Raw genomic sequence first — 23,572 nt, forward strand, 5'->3', positions numbered from 1 at the left:
AAAAAAATCATTCCAGGGGCTCCTGGGTGGCTCAGTCGGTTAAGCGCCCGACTTCAGCGCAGGTCACGATCTCGCAGTCCGTGAGTTCGAGCCCTGTCTCAGACTTTGGGCTGATGGCTCAGAGCCTGGAGCCTGCTTCCGATTCTGTGTCTTCCTCTCTCTCTGCTCCTCCCCCGTTCATGCTTTGTCTCTCTCTGTCTCAAAAATAAATAAACGTTAAAAAAAAATGTTAAAAAAAATCATTCCAGCCATCTTTTTAATCATGCATACAGAAAGAAAATATGGTTTTCTACTCTCTTAAGTGAAAAGTAGTAGAGATACTGTTATTTGATATCGATAGAAAGAAACTAAAGCAACTGCCAATATTCAAATAAATATATCTTCACCAAAAGACGTATTTCTTAAGAGTCTTATACAATTGAGAAAACAAATTTTGTATTACGGGAAGGAGGCAGTCTTTAACTATAGATTTCAATTACAGACAGTAGTGTTGAATTTCTTTCATGAAATACTCAACAATAACCACTTACTTTCTGTTAGTCATACTACAGTTTTGTAGAGTCCAAGTTTATAACATTTCCCACCTGTTGTGCACTGAGATTCTTAGGAATAGTAGAATTTCTTCAACACTACAGAAGATTCAGTGGTCTATATAAACTTTTAAAAAAATTTGTTAATGTTTATTTATTTTTGAGAGAGAAACAGAGCACGAGTAGGGGAGGAGCAGTGAGAGAAGGAGACACAGAATCCAAAGCAGACTCCAGGCTCTGAGCTCTCAGCACACAGTCTGACGCGGAGCTCAACTCATTAACAGCAAGATCATGACCTGAGCCAAAGTTGGACGCTTAGCTGATTGAGCCACCCAGATGTCTCTATGTAAACTTTTTTAATGCAGCATATTTTTCTTATTTGTTGTTTTACTAAAATGAATCCTATTTTTTTAGATTTTTTTAAAGAATGCATTTTATTTATTTTGAATGAGAGAGACAGAGAGAGAGAGAGCAAGCAAGGTAGGGGCAAAGAGAGATGGAGCAAGAGAATCCCAAGCAGGTCCCATGCTGTCAGAGCAGAGCCCAACGTAGGGCTCCAGCTCATGAACAGTGGGATGACCTGAGCTGAAATAAAGAGTTGGGTGCTTAACTACTTAACAATTGAGCCATCTAGGCTCCTGATAGGTTTAAAAAAAAAAAAAAACAAAAACAGATAATCTCTTAGCAAGAAACCCTGGCTACTCTTAAGTTCTGCTTTTGAAAATGTTTGCTTTATCTTTGAACTGCAACTTGCTGACTATGGTATTTGGATCACTTTTTTGTTTCAGGATTTAGTACATATTACTGTAAGGTCTCATGCATTGAAAGTTTCTGCAAAGATCTTGAGGAAGCCTGTCTTGATTTTTTTCTCTTGGAAGATTTCCTTTTTTATATTATGGATGTCCAAAATATTCTTTCTTCATGGACAAATTTTTATAAATGACAAAGTATTAATCTTTGTGTCTAATGTGCTACGTGAAATTTTTCTAGAAGTAGGTATACTTTTTCATACTAAAGATTAGTCTTTTCTTTATTTCAGAGAACTTTCCTGCAAAATTTTGATAAATTTGCTAAGTTCTCTACACTGAGGAAATTAATCATTTTCCAATTGGATCAATTTTTGTTTCTTTCATGTGATTTTGCTTCTCACTGATACTTTAATACCTTTGTCTTTTTCATACATCATCATTGCAGTTACCTCAAGCCTCGTTGCCTAATTTTAGATGTCTATACGTTTCTTGTCATTCTAATTATTTCAGCACTTTTATGATGTGTTTTGGTGCAAGTTTTTTTTTTTCTTATATCACCAGTTTATCTTGACTTCTCTTACTGTTTTACAAATGCATCTTTTGGGTTTTTGTATTGAATATTTATTCACATTGTTGCTTCACATTACAAAGCACTTCTGTATCTTGTGACTTTGTTGAATTCATGTATCAGTTCTAGCAGCTTTTCGGTGGAGTTTTTCAGGTTTTCCATATAGAGTCTCATGTCATCTGCAAAAAGTGAAAGTTAAACTTCTTCTTTGCCAATTTGGATGCCTTTTATTTCATTTTGTTGTCTGATTGCTGATGCTAGGACTTCCAACACTATTTTAAATTAACAGTGGTGAGAGTGGACATCCCTGTCATGTTCCTGATCTCAGGGGGAGAACTCTCAGTTTTTCCCTATTGAGGATGATATTAGCTGTGAGCTTTTCATATATGGCTTTTATGATGTTAAGATACGTTCCCTCTATCCCAACTTTCTTGAGGGTTTTTATTAAGAAAGAATGCTGTATTGTGTCAAATGCGTTTCTGATTCTATTGACAGGATCATATGGTTCTTATCCTTTCTTCTATTAATGTGATGTATCACATTGATTGATTTGCAAATATTAAACAAGCCCTGGAGCCCAGGAATGAATCCTACTTGATCATGGTGAATAATTCTTTAATATAGTGTTGAAATCGATTTGCTAGTATCTTGAGAATTTTTGCATCCATGTTCATCGGGGATATTGGCCTGTGATTCTCCTTTTTAGTGGGGTCTTTGGTGCTGGAATCAAGGTAATGCTGGTTTCATAGAATGACTCCTGAAGCTTTCCTTCCATTTCTATTTTCTGGAACACTTTGAGAAGGATTGGTATTAACTCTGCTTTAAATGTCTGGTAGAATTCCCCTGGGAAGCCATCTGGCCCAGGACTCTTATTTGTTGGGAGATTTTTGATAACTGATTCAATTTCTTCGCTGGTCATGGGTCAGTTCAATTTAGTATTTCCTCTCATTTGAGTTGTTGTAGTGTGCGGGTATCTAGGAATTTGTCCATTTCTTCCAGGTTGTCCAGCTTGTTGGCATATAATTTTTCATAGAATTATCTGATAATTGTTTGTATTTCTGTGGTGTTGGTCATGATCTCTTCTCTTTCATTCATCATTTTTCTACCTGGGTTCTTTTTTCTTTTTGAGAAGTCTAGCTAGGGGATTATTAATTTTGTTTATTTTTTCAATAAATCAGCTCATAGATTCAGTGATGTTCTACTGTTTTGTTGTTTTTTTTTTAGATTCTATATTGCTTATTTCTGCTCTAATCTCTATTATTTCTCTTCTTCTGCTGGGTTTGGGGTGTCTTTGCTGTTCTGTTTCTAGTTCCTTTAGGTGTGCAGTTAGGTTTTATATTTGGGATTTTTCTTGTTTCTTGAGATAGACCTAGAGTGCAATGTATTTTCTCCTTAGGACTGCCTATGCTGCAGTTGTATTTACATTTTCATTTTCCTCCATATATCTTTTAATTTCTTCTTTAATTGCCTGGTTGACTTATTCATTCTTTAGTAGGGTGTTCTTTAACCTCCATGCATTTGGAGGCTTTCCAAATTTTTTCATGTGGTTGATTTCAACTTTCATAGCATTGTGATCTGAAAATATGCATGGTGTGATCTCAATTCTTTTATATTTATTGAGTGCTGTTTTGTGACCCAGAATGTGAATTATCTTGGAAATGTTCCATGTGCACTCAAGAAGAATGTGCATTCTGCTGCTTTTGAGTGTAAAGTTCTGAATATAACCGTCAAGTCCATCTGGTCCAGTGTATCATTCAAGGTCATTGTTTCTATATTGATTTTATGCCTATATGATCTGTCCCTTCCTGTAAAGTGGAGTATTAAAATCCCCTGTAATTACCGGATTTGTATCAATAAGATTGCTTATGTTTGTGATTAATTGATTTGTATATGTGGGTGTACCAATTTGTGGGCATAAATATTTACAATTGTTATCTCTTCTTGATGGACAGACCTTGTAATTATGATGTAATGCCCTTCTTCATCTCTTGTTACAGCCTTTAGTTTAAAATCTAGTTTGTCTGATAGAAGTATGACTGCTCCAGCTTTCTTTTGACTTCCAGTAGCATGATAGATGGTTCTCAATCCCCTCACTTTCAATATGAAGGTGTTTCCAGGTCTAAAATGAGTCTCTTGTAGACAGCATATAGATGGATCTTGTTTTTTGTTTTTTTATCTATTCTGATACCCTATGTCTTTTGATTGGAGCATTTAGTCCATTTGCATTCAGAGTTATTATTGAAAGAAATGAATTTAGTGTCATTGTGTTTATGTGTAGGTTTCATGTTTGTGGTAATGTCTCTGGACCTTTGTAGTCCTTCCAGCATTCCACTCAGAGAGTACCCCTTAGGATCTCTTGCAGGGCTGGTTTAGTTGTCATGAACTCCTTCAGTTTTTGTTTGCCTGGGAAAGCCTTTACCTCTCCTTCTATTCTGAATGGCAGCATTGCTGGATAAAGGATTCTTGGCTGCATATTTTTCCTATTTGACACATTGAATATTTCCTGTCACTCCCTTCTGGCCTGCCAAGTTCCAATGGACAAGTCAGCTACTACCCTTATGTGTCTACCCTTGTAGGTTAAGGCCCGTTCGTCCGTAGCTGCTTTCAAAATTCTCTCTTTTTCTTTGTATTTGGCCAGTTTCACTATGATATGACATGGCGAAGACCTATTCCTGTTAAATCTGAAGGGAGTTCTCTGTGCCTCTGGATTTGGTTGTCTGCTTGCTTTCCCAGATTAGGGAAGTTCTCAGCCATAATTTGTTCAATTAACCTTCTGCCCCTTTCTCTCTTCTCCTTCTGGAACTCTTATGACATGGATATTATTACATTTCATTGAATCACTTAGTCCTCTAATTCTTCCCTCATGGTCTATTATTTTCTTATCTCTCTTTTTCTTGGCTTCATCATTTCCATAATTTTATCTTCTATTTCACTTATTCTCCCCTCTGCTTCTTCCATCCTTGCTTTCACTGCATCTAGTTTATTTTGCACATCATTTACAACATTTATTAATTCATTGTGACTATTAGTTCCTTGATCTCTGCAACAATAGATTCTTGGCTCTCTTCAATGCTTTTTTAAGCCCAGAGATTAATCTTATGACTATTACTCTAAATTCTTGCTCAGATATATTGTTTTTTATCTGTTTTGAGAAATTCTCTAGTTTCATTTCTTCCTGGAATTTCTTTGGGGGAGAATTCTTCTGTTTCACCATTTGGGTTAGTTTTCTGTCCTTTATGCATTGTAATAGCTTATTATGTGTCCTGCACCTGTGAGCACTACTATATTAAAAAGGGGTCATAAACTGCCCAGGGCCTGGTCCCTCAAGAAGTGTTTTTGGAGTGTGTGGTGTGCTCTCTGTTGTTGTGACTGTGGTTGCTTTATCTCCCTACTCGTAGTGGTGGTTTGGGCCTACCACCATGTGTGTTTTGATTTGTTCGTTGAGTAATCCTGGAAAAAAAATTATAAAAAGGTGTGGTGTTGGTGGTGGAAGAAGCCTTATTCCATACAAAGAGAGAAATGACAGGGGTGGGGAAAAAAAAAAAGAAAAAAAAATTGACCAGGCAGAGAATCAGAGAAACTATATGGCTTAATCCAGAGAGAGAGAGAGAAAGAGAGAGAGAGAGCGAGATAGGAAAATAAAGAGGAAGGAAATATAGAAGGGGCGTAAAAAGAATAGATTAAAAATGTCTATGGCCTGCCAAGTTGTCCCCTTGGGCCTTTGGAGATGTTTCTGTCATTCTGTAGCCCAGAGTCCTGGAATTCCAAGTCTTCTGGCCTCAACACTATTGTATTTTTGGGATGAGGGAACTTAGGCTGCCCCTACTTCTCTGCCATGTTGACTTCTCAAAGTGCTTTAGGATAATCTACTTCTGTCTCTATGTTGCCCTTTTACAAGGCTGGGATAAATTTTTACTATGTTTTGCAAAACGTAGATTTTTCTTTCATCCTTTAAAATAAATCCTGTCATTTAAAAAAATCTTGCTCATGAATTTCCCTTTGCTTTGACAGTGAGTACATTCTTCCCTTTATTTTACCCTTATCCCAGAATTATAGATTAGGTCCCCCTCAATGAAGCTTGTCATTTCCTCTCTCCTCTGCTTTCCCCTCTGTCTTCTAAGGACAGTGTCATGGAAGGAGAGAGAGAGGAAGAGAGCTTCTGTCATGCCTTTCATCTCTCATGTCACAGATTTTGTTAAAATGACCTGTATTATGTTCCCACCATCAACTGACAGAATACCATTACTGTTGGAAGACATTTTTGGATTTCCGATTTTACAATTGGAAACATTTAATTCATGAAAGAGCAAAATACTGCCTATTTTTTCCATACCTTACTACCCTTGCTACTTCAGCTTACTCACAAGACACAATAGATGGAATCCCCTCTCAGTTTGCTTCATATATTTATAAAAATCAGTAAGAATTACCAGGGTTTTATTAACTTATTAGCATGGCTTCTCAGGGATGTGGGTAAACTTAGGAACACTGCCACGCAAAAATGGTTTTATTCCTTCAAAATCCACATACTGGCTCTGTGAATCCCCTGTCAAATGTTTCTCTGGTAAATGCCTTGCGAAACAGTGGACAGATGTTTCCCAATAGAAACAAACCATTAATGAAAAGAAATAAGAAAGTTAGGTGACTGAGACAGAAAAAATGGTATGTATTTGATACTGGGTGGTAAATAACCTTATTCTATCAAGGGAGTATTTCTCTTAAAAATCACTTTCCATCTTCTGCCAGGATTCAGAAAATGTTCTTACTTCACGTCTTCTATGTTAATCCAAACCAGGAGTTCTCAGCTCTGCCTGCATATCTGAACTACCTAGGACACTTTAGAAAAAGTGTCTGTGCTCAGGTCCAAAACCCAGACCCCGGAAAAAAATTTCTGGGGGGCGGCCTGAGATCTGCATGTGACTCTGATGAACACTGAGTGCTGGGAGCCACCAGTGTATACCAACACTAAAGCTGTTGATTTGATTTTTAAATATACCTTTGAACACTGCTCTGTTCCACTAAAATCAATGTTTTATTAAACACTAAAAACTTCACATTAAAAGCAATATATTTTGCAAGAAAATTGTTTTTTCTAAGGGATGAAAAAATACGTAGTTAAGCTTAGCAGAATTTTCATGTAAAGCAAATATTATGTGACAGAACTAACATTTCTTTTGAGAATTGAGCATATTCTTTTCCCATATAGTTACGCAGTTAGTTATCTAATGTCATATATTGTTCAGAATGTTACAGTGGAAATTTGCTGGTATTTATCTCCCATCTCCCACAAATCAAATCAGTATGATGTAAGACTATCAAGGGACCTGTCCCTGAAGTAGATTGTTAAGCAAATATTAAGGTATTTGCTCCACCAACTCTTTAAAAAAATCTAATAAATCAGTATGCATTGAAGAGATTTCACTAATAATGTTGTTTTTTTTTCTCTTGAACTTTTCTTTAGTTAAAAAATAAATTCTTGATGTACTTCAGAGAGTATCTACCAATACAGTATTTTACTACAGTCTCAATGCAAATATTGTACACTGAAGTCATTTAAAATTTCAGGAGTTGTGCAGGGAATATATTCTATTAGTTGCTTCTATTGTATCACTTGGAAATTGGAAATTGCATGACAAAATTACCTAATACAGGGTCAGCCCAAGAGATTTGCTGATAAACAAGGATGTAGATTCAGTCATAAGTAATGGAACAAACTGAATGTCATGGTTAAAAATTAATGTTTGTCAGTTGAAGATTAATAAGGGATTATACTTACTGTTTGGATCAATGGCCAATACATTTCCTATTCTAAAGGATACTTCCAAATTTCCCTTTTCAGATAGCCAAGTTTAAGAGCTTAAATATCAAACTAGAGCATTCATAAAATACAGTTGGGAGTAAACCAATGAAATCCTATAGTTTAGTTCTATTAAGTCTCTCAGAATCAAAATTTCAAATTTATTAAGGGATCGTGACAATTACATTTTGTGAATCCTACATGCCTGCGTACCATTTTTGAAGTAGAAGATAAAGACATTACTTCATGACTTTTGCTTTTGTGAATCATTAGATGAAAGTAACCATTCTAGTATGGAAATCTCTTGCTTAGAGGTTTTCAGGTTTCTAATACTGGTAAGATCATGTGATTTGGCATCAGTCTTACCCAGTATTATACCCTGGATTAGATACTTATTCATAGCTCAACACAGGATAACTTACTTTTTTTTTTTAGCCTTGGTGACCCTATCTATAAAATTATGAAGATTAAAAATACCTTCCTCACAAATATTCTTAGGCACCTGTGTTTGAGGTAATGTTTATACATACATTAAATATTATGTGTGACACAGTACTTGCATAATGTTAATAAATTTTAAAAATAATAACAGTAGGATTACTACTAATAACAATTACAGTTGTTTTGTCCTCCAAAGCCGCCAGCCCCCTACATTATAGTTTAAGTTCATTCTAATCACTTCCAAATTGGTCTGCTGGAAGGAGACATTCATATCTAGAAAGGGAAGTTACTTATTTTAAGAGTAGGCATGGTTTTGTGAAATGTGCATATTCCAAAAAGTATGGCATTTGGAATATATTTCTTATTGGTATCTTATGTATCCCTCCTTTTGCTTTTCACAAGGTCTAGAATTCCATATGGTTGGTCCAGAAAATTCTCACTTCTTTAGATCAAATTTAGAGAAAAGATAAGCCAGTATTTTGAATGTGATCAATTTTAGTATGGATTGAGCAATTATATGGATCTTTTTGCCACCTGTCATGAGTCCTTTAGTAGACTCCATGACTTAAAAATATCACTATTATAAAGTCTTCCAAAATAAGTAAACTAAGCCAATATTGATCTTGTTCTTCAGGAATGCTAAACTTTATCTGAACAGAAAATCTCATTAAAGATCTAGCAGCTGCCCTTTGCTGCTACTGTTACTTTAAAATGCCTTTGTACAATGCTTTTCTTCCCTATTAGATGGCCTCAAGTGTGGAGGAATCGATGCAGTTATCTGAGACTTACTTTTGGTAAATAAAAATTATTGTGTGGCAACAAAATGAACCTCATTGCCATACTTTTAGTGACTGGCAGGAAGGAATCTTTACTTTGTACTCAAGCATTGGAAAATCTATAAAATGCAAACTGTATTTAGGTTCCTTTTTTGTTTCTAGGTGGCAGTTTTTATGTTAAAGTGTGTATTTTTTTTTCTGCTCAGTATAGATTCATTTGATGGCCATGAAGCATATTCAAAATAAAGTTAAAGACAATGAATTTTGATGACAGGAACTTATTTTAAGAAATTGAATAAGCCTAACTTTTTATGCCAAATATGCTTTTAAAAAATCTATTAATATAAGAGATAAGCAAAGTGCTAAGAAGCTACAAAGACTTCATGTATCAATTTCTTTCATGGATATAATTGAAACTATAGCCCTCTATGCATTCAAATACTTTCATTTTCATAGTCAAGACTATTTAGCTATTTTATTTTCATAATGTAAGGCAGCCCTCTGGAATAACTCATTTGAAAAAGAGACAGTACATAAAAACCTGAAGGAACAAATTTCTCATATAGGGTTAAGAATCTAACGGTGAGGCACTGGTTCTTTCTTGAGTTTGAGACTACCGTTAAAAACAAGTAAGATAAAACAAATAGACATTATGACTATACCTCCATAGGCACAACAACATTTAATCCACATGGAGCTACCACTACCAGAAAGCATCACGGGGGACCACACAGAAGCAGCTGTAAATATGCCAACACCTGCTGGTGCCAGATGGCAGGACATTCTGCAGCCCACGAGCTCCTAGCCGTGCTAGTGCTCTGTAGCTGCGTGTGCACCAATCACTATCATGTGATGACACACTCAGGAAGTGGCAAAGTAATGACTGTCAGGATTTTTCTTCTCTACACTGTACGCTTTTTGGATGAGGGATGGCATGTTATAAATATTTATATTCACAGAGCTTAGCAGCGTGGTTAAGTAGATAAATAACTTTATTAATCTCTTTAATAACAGGTATAAAACATGAATGGCTATTTTCTGTCGCAGGCAAAATTGGGCATTCATGTACATGCGTACATCGGTATACACCATAGTGAAGGAGAAGAACAAATCCATACTTACCACCCTGCTTGTTCCTAATGTGAATCAGTATTTTATGTAATTTTCTTCAGAACAATATTTAAGGTCTTATCAGTGGAAAGCAAATATGACAAACATCACTAAGACATTTTTGAACTATCATTTTATAAAGCAGTAGTCTTCAAAATTAGGTGTCTATAAATACACAAAGATTTTCTAGTAGGTATGTCGACACAGACATAGGTAGCTTCTTTAAGAAGTCAATTTCCGGACCTTCAACTTCAAAATGTGTCCTTACCATAAATCAATCTGCCAGAAAAGAACTGTGATTTGCTAACTTTGGTTTTCACCTCCCCTTTCAACACTGCCCTTTTACCACCATACAAAACAAAGGGGTACATCTCACCTACCTCATCTAATGTGGTGCATAGCCACAAGGTAAAAACAAAGTTAGGCACCAAAGGAGTATGTTAGGTAATTTTTAGGAGAGTATTGTGAGGGCTGAATAAAGAGAAAGATAATTGAAGAGGAACCACTCTATTTCATCCAGGTAAGACACAATGGGTGGGGTTTTCTATATAGTTGATCTAACTTATTCATCTTAGAATTCTGTAAAGAGATTTTGGTCACAGGAATAAAAAGTTGATTATATTTAAATTAAAAGATATTTCTAGGGAAATTCAGTGTGATTTTGGCTAATAATAACTACTTTTGCCATTTAGGTTATATAACAGAACTTCCCAAATGTGAAGACTAAATCTGAAGCTTGATAGTGTTGACAAATGAAGTTAAATTCTATCCTACCACCCTAAGTGTAGTTCAGACATTTAAATTGCACCAACTGAAGGGTTGAATTATGGCAAGGTTAAGCAAATGACCAGAGTGAAGCAGCTGTTAAGGATGGAAACCAAGAGCACTGTATCTGAGTTTCCAGTTTCAATAGGTTTTATTGTGTGCTTAAAGCAGGATCCAACCAACGAAATGCCAGAATCCTTTACACCGTATGAAATATCAATAATAAGTTATTGATATTAAGTTCAAAATGTGCAACGGTCTACAGAGTTTTTCTCAAAATCCTTTTAGGAGGTAAAAAAATGAAAAAAAAAGTTGGAATATCACTGCATAGTGTTCAAGTTGGTTTCCAATTTTATTCTTATATTTCTGTGATAGTTTTAGGAGCGCTTAAAACTGCATGTAAAGTCTCAATTGAGTAAAACATGACTTTCCTTTCCCCCTTCCCATTCCTCTCCATCTTCTAGAATTAAAGCAGGGTAAAGAGGAGGGTAGGAAGATCTACATTTACAAGAGGATCTGTAAGAGCGCTGATTCGAAATGTTGGACAGAGTATATGGGTTGGCCTACCTACTTTTCGGACTCCATTAACATCATGATCATAAAAACAAAGCAGAATTCTTGCACATGCCCACATAATGGTGCTCCTTTCAGCACCTATTTGCTAATGATTTTTTTAAGAAATATTTTTCTAATACCTCTATACGGATTTAGTAAATCTCGTTCCTTGGTTATATACATTTATAATTAGCCTTAATGCTCAGATGGTTCACTGAATAAATATTTTAAGATTTACTTTATTTAAAAAACTTTTAATGTTTATTCAGTTTTTTTTTGGGGGGGAGAGAGAGAGAGATAGAGAGAGAGAGAGAGAGAGAGAGAGAGAGAGAGAACGAGTGGGGGAGGGGCAGAGAGAGAGGGAGACAGATTAGGAAGCAGGCTCCAGGCTCTGAGCTTTCATCACAGAGCCCAACGCAGGCCTAGAACTCATGAACCCCAAGATCATGCCCTAAACCAAAGTCGGGCGCTCAACCAACTGAGCCACCCAGGCAACCCAAGATTTTCTTTATTTTAATCTTCATTCATATAATTATTGGTCAACCCTCTCAGGCTAAAGTGATTTTTACAATGCACTTTATAATGCCAAAGGATCTCTAATCCTTACCTGACTAGAACTTTTTATCTTCTCATTTTTTTAACTTGTCCTTGAAGTGGTTATATAATCTTCTACTTCCTTAACAAGGTAGGAGAGTTTCAATTACCTCACAACCTTGCTAATCAACTGTTCTTGTTGTCATTTTAATTTTAGCAAGTCTAGTAGATACACCATGCTGTGATTTTAGCTTATATTTCTCTGATAAGAAATGATGGTGATGGTTTACTCATTTATTTGACATCTATATATGCCTTTTGTGAAATGCTTGTTCAAATCTCTGGACCAGGTTTTAAATTGGGTTGTTCAACTTTTACTATCAATTTGTATTATTTCCAGATTCCATATATATTTGTCATGAATATCTTGTAAAGATTTTTGAAAAAAAATCTTTTTTTGTAAACTTTTCAATCTTTTCAAGCTTCTTTGGAAAAAAATTCCTTCTCTCATTGATTTTTCCCTAGAACTTTTTCCCAAATCAGTTGATTTATAAATGTGATTTTCTATTCTAGATTTTCTATTCTATTCTGCCTTTGATCTGTTTTTCTATTCTTGCCCAATAGTATACTATATTATTATATTTTATAGTAAACTTTGATATCACGAGTATGTGTCCTACAACAAGGATCTGTTATAGAATGATTGTGAGTCTTCCCAAGTCCCTCAAATTTCCATATTCGTATTTAATTAAACTTATCAAATTTTTCAAAGGAAGATTATTGGCATTTTTATTGAGACTGAAAGAACTGACATCTTGACAATATTGGATTTTCCAATTCATGAGAATGATTTATTTCTTCTCCATTTATTTAGGCTATCTCAATATTTTGTATTATTCAGCGTAGAATTTTTAAACATTTTTGTTCCAAAATTTTATTTTGCTTGTTTTTTATTCGCTTCTATTGTAAATGAATTGTTAAATCATTTGTCTGATTTTGTTTTTGTTAATTTCCTCTATTTATCTCTTTTTCTATTTCATTGAGACTTCTTTGATCTTAATTATTTTCTTCACACTTTGAATTTAACCTCCTCTGCTTTCATTGAACTTAAGGGAAAATTTAGATCACTGATTTTAAGCATTTTTTTTCAAATACAATTTCTTAAAGCTATAAATTTCCCTCAAATACTGCTTTATCTATATCTTAAAAATAAAGTTTTACATATTTTCTGAATTTTGGTCTCTGAGCTCTTTAATGTGTTATTTTACTATCCAAGCGCTTAGGAATTTTTAAATAATTTTATTATTATAAATTCCTCATCTATTTCCATTGTCAAAGAGACCATAATCTGTGAAAGTTCCATAATTATATGTACAATGTGAAAGTTTGCTTTCTTCCTATGCAGTGTTATGTTTTTTATAATGTCAATTAAGTTGTTTGATAGCGTTCAAATATTTTATGCAGTTTGTCATCTTTACCTAGTTCTTCTATAAATTACTATGTGAAAGGTAATAAAAAGTTCCACATATGATTAGAGAACTACTGATATCTGCCTGGAGTTCTGTTGATTTTTGCTTTATGTATTTTGAAGTTTTATTAGATGAATGTACACATTTTATCATCACATTATACCTTCATTTTCCTGACAATACTCTTTGTCTGAAGTTCTCATTTGTCTGATAGAGAGATGTCCCAGCTTTCCTGTGTTTCATGTTTGCATTTTCATTATTTTACATATATTTTACATCTAATCTTTTCTTTGTATTTAAACTCTTATAAATAGCATATGTATATATATATGTGTGTGTGTGTGTGTGTGTGTTTTATCCCAATAATCTCTGCCTATTAAATGGAGTATTTAATTAACTACATGTAATATATTTATATACTAAATATACAATGAAAATATTTACATAGTAAGGGTTTTTAATTTTTTTTAATGTTTGTTTATTTTTGAGAGAGAGACACAGAGTGCGAGCAGGGGAGAGGCAGAGAGAGGGAGACACAGAATCTGAAACAGGCTCCAGGCTCTGGCTCTGAGCTGTCAGTACAGAGCCCAGTGTGGCTCTAACTTAAGAACGGTGAGATCATGAAAGGATGCTTAACAAACTGAGCCCCCCAGGTGCCCCTATATGGTAAGATTTACGTCTACTAACTTGCTATTTGCTTCCTGGTGGCCAAGTGTTTTTCCTTTTTTTCGTTCTTTTATTCCTCCTTTCATGTCTTCTATTGGGTCAGTTAATACATTTCCATGTGCTAATTTAATTCTGTTGGCATTTTATCCATACATTTTTATTTAACTGTTTAAATAGTTCTGTATTAGGGTTTCTCAGCATTAACCCCATTGACATTAAAGCTGGATAAATCTTTGTTGTGAGGAGCCTGCCCTTTATACAGCAGTATATTTAGTGGCATCTTTGCCCTCCGCCCTCCAGATGCCAGTAAGACTGTACCTTCACAAATCACCAAAAGTGTTTCGTTTTATTGCCAAATGTCCAAATGTGGGGGGGGGGGGATCACCATTTGTTTAGAATTAATGCTATAAGGATTACAATATGCAGTGACAAATTATTATTATAAGCCTGAAGATAACATTCTATGACTTTGTGTAACATTTAAGAACCTTACATTGCACAATTATTTTATCTTTTCCATGTTTAGTACTATAGGCATGTGTATTTTATACATATTTAAGTCTCACAATAAAATGTGGTTACTTTTGCTTCAAATATTCACTGCTCTTTAAAAAATTAATATATATGAAAGATTATTTTTATATTTACCCACACATTTAGCACTTCTGTTGCTCTTCATTTCTTCTTGAAAATATAAGCCTCCATATGGTGTCATTTTCCTGAAGAACTTCATTTAAATTTTTTATGCTGCAGATAAGCTAGCACAAATTTCTCTCCATGTTTTAATTTGAAAACGACTTGACTGCGCCTTCATTTTTGAAGAATATTTTTGGCTTTTTGCACCTTAATATTAAGTATTCCACTGCCTCCCCTTTAACACTGGTCTGATGAAAACTCAGTCATCACATGTGTGCATGGCCCCAAGTATTTCATATGCTAAGTTTCTGGCTGCTTTTAAAGTTTCTCTTAATCTTTATATTTTAGCAATTTGCTGTAACATGCTGAGGTATATCTTGGTATTTATCCTGCCAGTTAGGGGTTTGCTGAGTTTCTTATATTTTTCACAAATATTTGGGAATTTTTAACATGATTTTTTCAAATACTTCAAACATATCTTTTTTTTTTCTTCTCCATTCTCTTGAAACTCTTCCCCTGAAATTCCAATTACAATTATATTAGACTACTTGATGTTGTCTCACAAGTTGCTGAGACACTGGGTTTTTTTTTTAAACATTTTTCTCATTTTTCTTTAGGTTAAATAATTGCTATTGCTCTTCCTTTACATGTATCAGTTCTATCTCTGCAATCTCAATGTTGATAACGCCAGTTAGTAAAATTTTCATTTCAAGTCTAAAAATTCCATTTGATCGTTATTTTCTTTTTAATAGTCACAAGTTATCTGCTGAGATTCACCATCTATTCACTTTTTATAATCATATTCTTTTCAAATATTTAAAAATATATTTCATAATTGTTTCAGAGTTTTCATCTGAGAATAGCAATGCCTAGGCTGTCTCAATGCCTTTTTCTTGATTATGGGTCATATTTTACTACTTATTTTCATGTCTAGAAATTCTGATTATATGTTGAATGTTGTATATTATAATTATAAAGACTTAGATTATAACATTTTCCTTTAAAGATTATTGATTTTGTTCCATTGGGTAAATTGCTGGCTGAAATTTTTGATCCTAATATGTTTGATTTTATTTTTGGATAGAGAGTGTTGACTCTGACATTCAACTTAGTCCTCCTCCTAGAAAACGACATTTATTTTAGGGCATGTTTCCTCCTCCTTAAACATGGCGTTTCATAAGACTTAACTGGGTGGTGAGGTACTAATCAAGGTCTCTTTACTCAGGTATTGCATGACTTTGGTATCGTATTTTAGTTTCAACCCAACAGGTAGACTCTGCTTGGACTTTTGTGGTTTGTTTTCTAGATGTAGTCTAGCCTTCACTCAAAAACCTATGGTGAATACAACTCATAGAATTTTGGAGACCCCTTTTAGGAGCTCCCTCTTTCTCTTGACTGTGCTCTATAAGGCTCAGATGCTCCACTAGTTGGAGACCAAATCACTGTCTCCTCAGATCAATAGGTCTACCATAATTTGTGTAGGCCTCACCTCTCTGGGCCATGTCAGGACATGCTACCATGCATGAGATAATTACAGGGTTCACCTTGTGCATTTCCTTCTCTCAAGAACCACTGTACTGTGTTCCTTATTTCCAGTGTTGAAAAACATGTGCCTCCTATATTGTAGTCAGTCTTATCGTTGTTCCAGTAGGTCAGCATGTATGGTAGAAGTCAAAATTTCTATATCAATATTTAGCCTGATTCTCTTTCACTATCTCTTAACGAAATACCAAATGTACTTTTTAAAAGCCATTGTAGATAAAATCCTTCCCAGAACCAAATCTATAAGGTAGAAAGATAGGCCACATGAAGAAAAAAATGCAAATTGTAGAACAAGTTCAGATCACAATATTGATATACCACACTGGTTCACAGCATTTGCTTTATGTATGTATACCCAAAATTATTAGCCATGAGAAAATAGTACAGACCACTTCACCAGCTTTCATGGAACTATTGACTGAGTGAACACAGCACAAAGAACAATGAAAACCATATATATCTATAGTACAATATAATGCTTTATTCATGTGCATAAAAATGCACATATGGAAAATCCAACCAAAAATGTTAAAAATAATTTTAACAATGATGCTATTGATGATGATGATTTTTCAGTGCTTATTATGTGCTAAACATCTACTTGTATTGCCTGCATTGATCTCAACAAGAATTTTTATGAAATATACATGATCAATATCTCCATTCTCAAGCTGAGTAAAGGAAAGCACTGAGAGGTTTAATAACTTGCCCAAAGTTACAGAGCTAGAATCACTATAGAGTATTGATCCTTATTAAAATAACCTACTTTTTTTATTGCCTACTCTCTTGAATTATTCATAATTTGTTTTGAAAATCTGTGAACTAATTCCCTGACTCCACTTTTTATTGTTTTTACAATTAACACCTTGTTAACTGTGGACAGGTGTTCCCCAATGGGGTACTGAGCTCCAACCAGGTGTTAATGAAAAGAAACAAGAAAGTTAGGTTAAAAAGACATGGGAAAATTGCCATGTATCTGAAATAGGACTGTAAATGAGCTTGTTCTATCAAGGGAGAGATGTATTTTCTTTTAAAATCTTCTCCAGTTTTCTGCCACATTTTAAAAACCTTTAGCAATTCTTTGATTTTGATTCTAGTTTCAGTTAACATAAAATTTCCTTCTTTGATTTATGTAAATATAGCCTTGATTGTTGATTTGGTATCACAATGAATGCTTTGTGAGCCCCATTTGAATACTCATCATTAAATTTTATACTTCATAATAAAAAAAATAAGTAGAACTAAAATGGAAGATGGAGCAACACATATTAATATTATTTGTGACAAAACTAACAACTTTTTTCACAGACTAAACATATTCTTTTAATCCATTGATATATGTACTCATGTAATTAGGTAATGTCTTATGATCATCAGTGAAACCTAGTTCATATAATATTCAGAATTTCATAGAGGAACCATATTGGAATTTCTTTTACATGTCCAAATACAATTATGTATGTTTAAGTGAAAATTATTAGGCATCTTTACACAAAGATGGTTACAGTAGGTAAATAGAATATTTCCCCCAAGACAATCTCTGTTAAGCATTTACATATAATGGCCAGAATACCTGATTCAAAATACGAATAGTAAGATAGGATTTTTATACATATATCCTTAATAAACATGAAAAGTATCCATCAATTCTGGTGAGGAAAATAAGTTGTGTACTTATATATGCATCTGGTGAAAAATAAATTGGGAAAATGTATCAGGGATGTTTAGGGTAAGATGATGAAGAAAAGGCAGGTTGTGGCAACATACCTTAATACATATCAAAAGATAAAGTCACACTTATATATTTAGTATTTTTATTGCATAAATGTATGCTGCTAAAGTACTCGGAAATGTTGAAAAGTTTACATTTTAATGTAAATGGTGGAATCAATAATGTTAAGCGAATGGAGGGGTGGTTGTACTTTTAACCTGGGTGGTCATAGTAGATTCTCATTGAAAAGGTAACATTCCAGCAAAAGCTTGAGTCAGATAAATATTTCTAGATTCTGTTTTTTAACTCTTAGATTTTTAGTCCATTTAAATTTTGGGAAAGGTGAGAGGTAGGATTCTTTTTCTATCTCCAAAAAAGGATGGACAATATTGGTAAACCCAAACCTATATTTCATCCATTGTGTTGCTATATCAACATTATCATATATCACATACCCATATATCCATTGATATATATTTTTTTCATTGCTGACTTAATAACACATGGTTTTAATTATAATTTTTACTTTACATGTAAATATGACTTATAATGTATTTGTATTACAACGTAACTATAATTATATTTTGAGGTCTGATAATTGTCCTTCATGAACTTTTATTTTAATACAGCTTGGTGTAGGTTTTGCAGAAATGTATTATATTGAATATAGAGAGAGTTTTAGAGAGAAGTGGCATTTTGTATTTCAAATACATGATATACCTATCTATGTAACCTTTCTTTAATTTTATAACTTACTTCATCAAAGTTTTCTTTATGTTTGAAGTTTATTATTACTTCTTTTAATTTTTGTTACAAAGTTACAATCTTTCCTCCTGTTTCTTAATCAACCTTCACAGGTTGATTACTATGCATACTGATGTGTGTCTAGTCATGGTGCTAAAACCTCTTATTAGTTATAATTTATCCATTAAGTTTTTTCAATTTTCTGGAGACACATTTTTACTGCCAATAAATAATGACAGCTTTCACTTTCTTTTCCTCTTTTTGAAATACTTTTGATTGACTAGAAACTACAACGGTGATTGAATCTTGTGATGTTCGTCATTTCAGTGGGAATATTATTTAACTGTTAGTATTATTGCCATACATTTATAGTGAAGAGTTTTTTATCAGAAAAAAGAAGTTCGCATTTATTCAGCCTGCTAAAGATATTTTACCAAAAATGTTGGTAGAATTTTATCAAATGTTTCTCCTGCAACTGTTGGGATGTTTCTGCAATTTTGATTTGTTAATGTAAAGGACATTAATGGATTTTTTCAAATGTTACACAATCTTTTAACTACTGGTGGATAATGATTTGTTTTTATCTAACGTATAAATTTGGTAACACTTATACAAACATTTTTTGTTTTGTTTTCCTATTCATAACATACACAACCCCTCCCCCATTTTGTCCTAGTATTAGTGTACCGTTAATCTCTTAACACAAATTCAGGCAGTTTTCAACCTTTAATAGCCTGTGATAACTTTACAACTTAAGAAATTCCTTGAAAATTCAGTAAAATTGTCAACAGAACTATCTGAGGTTGGGTCTAATTGTGAAATTAAATATCAACTTAAAAATGTATAGTTCTTGGTGATTACAGGGTTTTCTAATTCTTGAGATGTATTTGCTGATCACATGTACTATAAATTCATCCATCTTTTGTTTTCAAAGGTTTTGTTTTAAATACATATATATTCATAAAATTTAATGTCATATTTACCTCTAACTAAACTCAATTCTCAGATTAGTATATGGCTTATTTGAGCGTTCTTACTTTTATTTTTATCCATATTTGCAGAAAAGAGATTATCTACTTTAATGTTTTAGTCTTTTTGCATCATCAGACTTGAAGTGTGTTGATCAACTGTATTAGTGTGTTCATTTTTCAAAATGATGCCTGCTTTATTAACTTTTCTTTTCATTCATAGAAATTTAAAGAGATGAGAAGAGAGATTCTAGTCAGAGATCTAAGATCCAGGTGGTCCAAAGAACAAAAAGAAAACACCTACGTCTCAGAGGAAATCATAGAAGCCAGACATTCCTTATGGCAATCCGTGATGAAGCAAGAGTAAAGTGATGAATGGGAGCCAAAATCAATATTTCACCCAATAGACAAATGGTGTATCTGAACCAAAGGGTTTTGGCCTATTGTCCATCCTATTTGGTCAGTTGTCTCTCATACCCATGTCAGAAAGACATAATCATATTTTTATTATCACTCCCACTCACAACACTGATGTGAAGAAGACTGGGGCATAATAAGGCAGTATAATGAATGTAAGAATTGCATTTTTAAATTGTTAGAAAATTTTTAGTGTTTAAATATATTCAAATGTATGTCTTGTAACTTTCACTTAATCTGGGCACAGGCTTGTGAGTGGGTCTTTGATGTTCTCTAAAAAAATAAACTATTTGAATCCAATTACCATATTGAAAATATTCTTCCAAAGTTTTAATTCCCTGTCATTTCTCCTCCATTTGTCTGAAGCTGCTATTCAGAATTTTAAATAACTCATTTACATAAGAATTCTTTTCTTAGCTCCAGACAGTGTGAATATTTTTGTGCAGATTAAAGTTAATGTACGCCTATGAAAACTTTAGGGGGAAAAAACCCGAAAAAACAAAAAACAAATTCCCAGAAGCCAAAATCAGATTATAGATCTAATAAGCTGCAGTGAATTCATATGTGCTACACCTGCTGCGGAAGTGTGAAAATGTCATCAGGTGGAATGAAATTTAGATAAAATGTTCTACTGTGTATGTGTTTATTATTTCTCTTTATCCTGGGAAAGGAATTTAATATTTTATTTATCTCCCCAAATTTTTATGCATTGTGTAAAACTTCTCTAAGCTCAGATTTTGCAAAGATCATTGTATAAAAAATATGGATTATCAAGTATAGGAAAATGCAAGATAATTTCCTTCCTGCCTAAGGTCCCACTAGCCAAATATAAGGAAAAAGTGTAATGAATTTGAAAATAAAAAGCTAACATATTCTACTCCCTTAAGCACTGTAAATATTCTAATGAAAGAAACATCTCCTGCTGAGTTTCTCGTCAGAAAATCCAATAAAGTTTTTATTAAAATGAACAGTCACAGAAAAGGAAAGTTTAAAGTAAATCCTCTGTATAGTTTAATAAGATCTTTTCCTCATAAACAGCACTGAAATCCTTCATTAAAAAGATCAATAAGACACTCAAAAATACAGTGTAGTGCAACACCCATTAATTAGGCTTTGAAGAATACTGCATGGCTAGAAGAAATCATTAATTTAAAACCAAAATGAAAATAGATGCCCCTTGAGAGTAACTTTAAAATGAATCATGATTTCATTATACAGTGAAAGCACATGACTTTGGACTGAATATATGTAGAACCAGAAAGTTATTGAGCAACTATGTAGGAGAGATTTCCTCAAGTGACCTAACCTTCAGCCAGGTGCTCTTGAGCAGAGAACTATTTTATTCAGAAACTAGATTGAAGACTCTTCTACTGTGACCAACATAATATTAAGAGCCAACCCCGATTATGAATAAGCCAAATGTTTTTAGTATTGAAACAGAAGGATCATGTCTTTACTGCAAGGAACACAAAACCCCATCTCACAATACCCTAGAGTTTATAAGACTTTGAAGAACACTTTTTTCCTTTTTTGAGGAAAACAAAGGAACTCTGTAATTGATGGCCCTGCACACAACTATTAGCAATGATTAGCATTTTGCCTAAAAAATAAATGTGAAGCAAGTAAGCTAGCTAGATAAACATGCACAATTTTGCTTCTTTCTTTTATTGATATTGGGAATTTGTCATAAAAAATAGAATCCTTCAATTAGTTGGTATTTTAAATATTGTAATTTTAAAAAGACCTAAGTATTATATATGACCTATGGGAAAAGAATGAGCATGTTCTTAAACTATCTTTATGCATGACTTACATATAATTAGATTTTTAATTTAGGTTTTGGATTTTGAGTATTAAGTCATTTACCATAAGTAAAATATATTCCTCACGCATCTGCAATGGGATCATGTCTCACACTTTCTGTTACTAAACTGCTTCACCGAATGTCCTGACCTGAGCATCACTGGCTACGTTGATCACAGCTCAAACTGATTAAATGTTTATAATGTCTCCTTTTTGACATATCCTTCAGTATTAACTTCTTTTAAAACTAAGGGAAGATACACAGCTAATATCAACACTTAGTGTGCAGTTCACAGTCACTAAAAAGCACACAGTGAAAGATCAATAGCTTTTCGCCATGCACAGCCCTGAATCAATTACTTTGGCTTAAAAGCTGCGTCTAGGAAATGTTCAATGCATACCCCAGACTGCTTCCCAAATCTGTTCCTCCTTCTGCCTTAGTCATCTTAGATGGCATGATACTCTCAACTGTAGACAAAGAACCAACCCAAACCCAAACCCCTATTTCCTTCTTCCAGGGACTTCTCCTGGAATTTCCTTGGTTTCTTCTTGGCTTAGAAGAACTTTTTGACTATAAGATCTCAGAGAATTTGATAACTTATTGGCACTTTTCTTCACACCAGTTTGGAATTCTCCACACCACCAATCATAACTTTAATTCATTTTGTCTCAGATTTATGGTGTAAAAAGAAATGTCAGAATTCTGGGACTTGGCTGCGTAAAGATTAAGAGGAATGGTAGCAGGACTACCTTTAGATTGGGTTGTCCGTGAACCCACAGCCCAAGACAAAAATAACACATACTGGAAAACCACTAACTCCCTGTCATTATTTTGTCCAAGCAATACTCAAGATTAAATCTAAAAGGAAGTAAATTATTCTTGCTATCCAGAAAATAAGTACTGTCATCACATGTGTATCCTCTTCAACTAAGTTTCAAAGACTTTACTATGAAAGATATAACCCATCCCTACTTAAATGGATCAAAATGTAATATATTCACATTGAATATTTGTATATTTTACACTGTCATAATAGTAAAGTTGTTAGCTTGCCAATGAAATCAATTTGATAATCACAATAAAAAGCTTTTATCATGTGGTAGACTGAATGTGTCTCAACAAAATTCCTATGTTGAAGTCCTAACCCCCAATTTGATGGCATTTGGTGATGCGGCCCGTGAGAAGTAATTAGGGATAAATGAGCTCATGAAGGTGGGGCTCTCCTAAGAAGAAAGGTGGGACCCTTATAAGATTAGACACCAGAAACCATGCATACATGAAGAAGAAATCAGTGAGTATTCAGTGGCATAGAGGATACTTATAAGCCAAGAGAAGAGGCCTCATAATGAAACCTATATCATATGTATTCTGATCTTGGACCTCTCAACCTCCAGAAATCTCAAAAATAAATTTCTATTCTTTAAGCCACCCAATCTACAGTATTTTGTTATGACAGCCTGAGCTGACTACCACATGGAACAACATCAATTTTCAAGAACAGAGCAGACCTGATAATTGCTTTGCTTCCAGTTGCAGAAAAATATTTTTTAAAACAAAAAATAATAAGTGAACTTGAAAGAGATTTTAATTATCTGCATTATTTTTTCTCCTTTTAATTCTTGCATTATGTACTTATATATACAGTTCCTTCTATAGCTTCCTTTTCTTGCCTCTTAATGATTTCACACTCAATATTTTCATTATTACATTGCATAAATCATAACTTAAAGAAGTAGGAAATTCTGCTGTGCGCTTCTATTTTATTTACTCTTTCAATTGCAAATACATTC

Source organism: Acinonyx jubatus, chromosome C2 (assembly GCF_027475565.1).
Source record: "Acinonyx jubatus isolate Ajub_Pintada_27869175 chromosome C2, VMU_Ajub_asm_v1.0, whole genome shotgun sequence".
Taxonomy (NCBI): Eukaryota; Metazoa; Chordata; class Mammalia; order Carnivora; family Felidae; genus Acinonyx; species Acinonyx jubatus.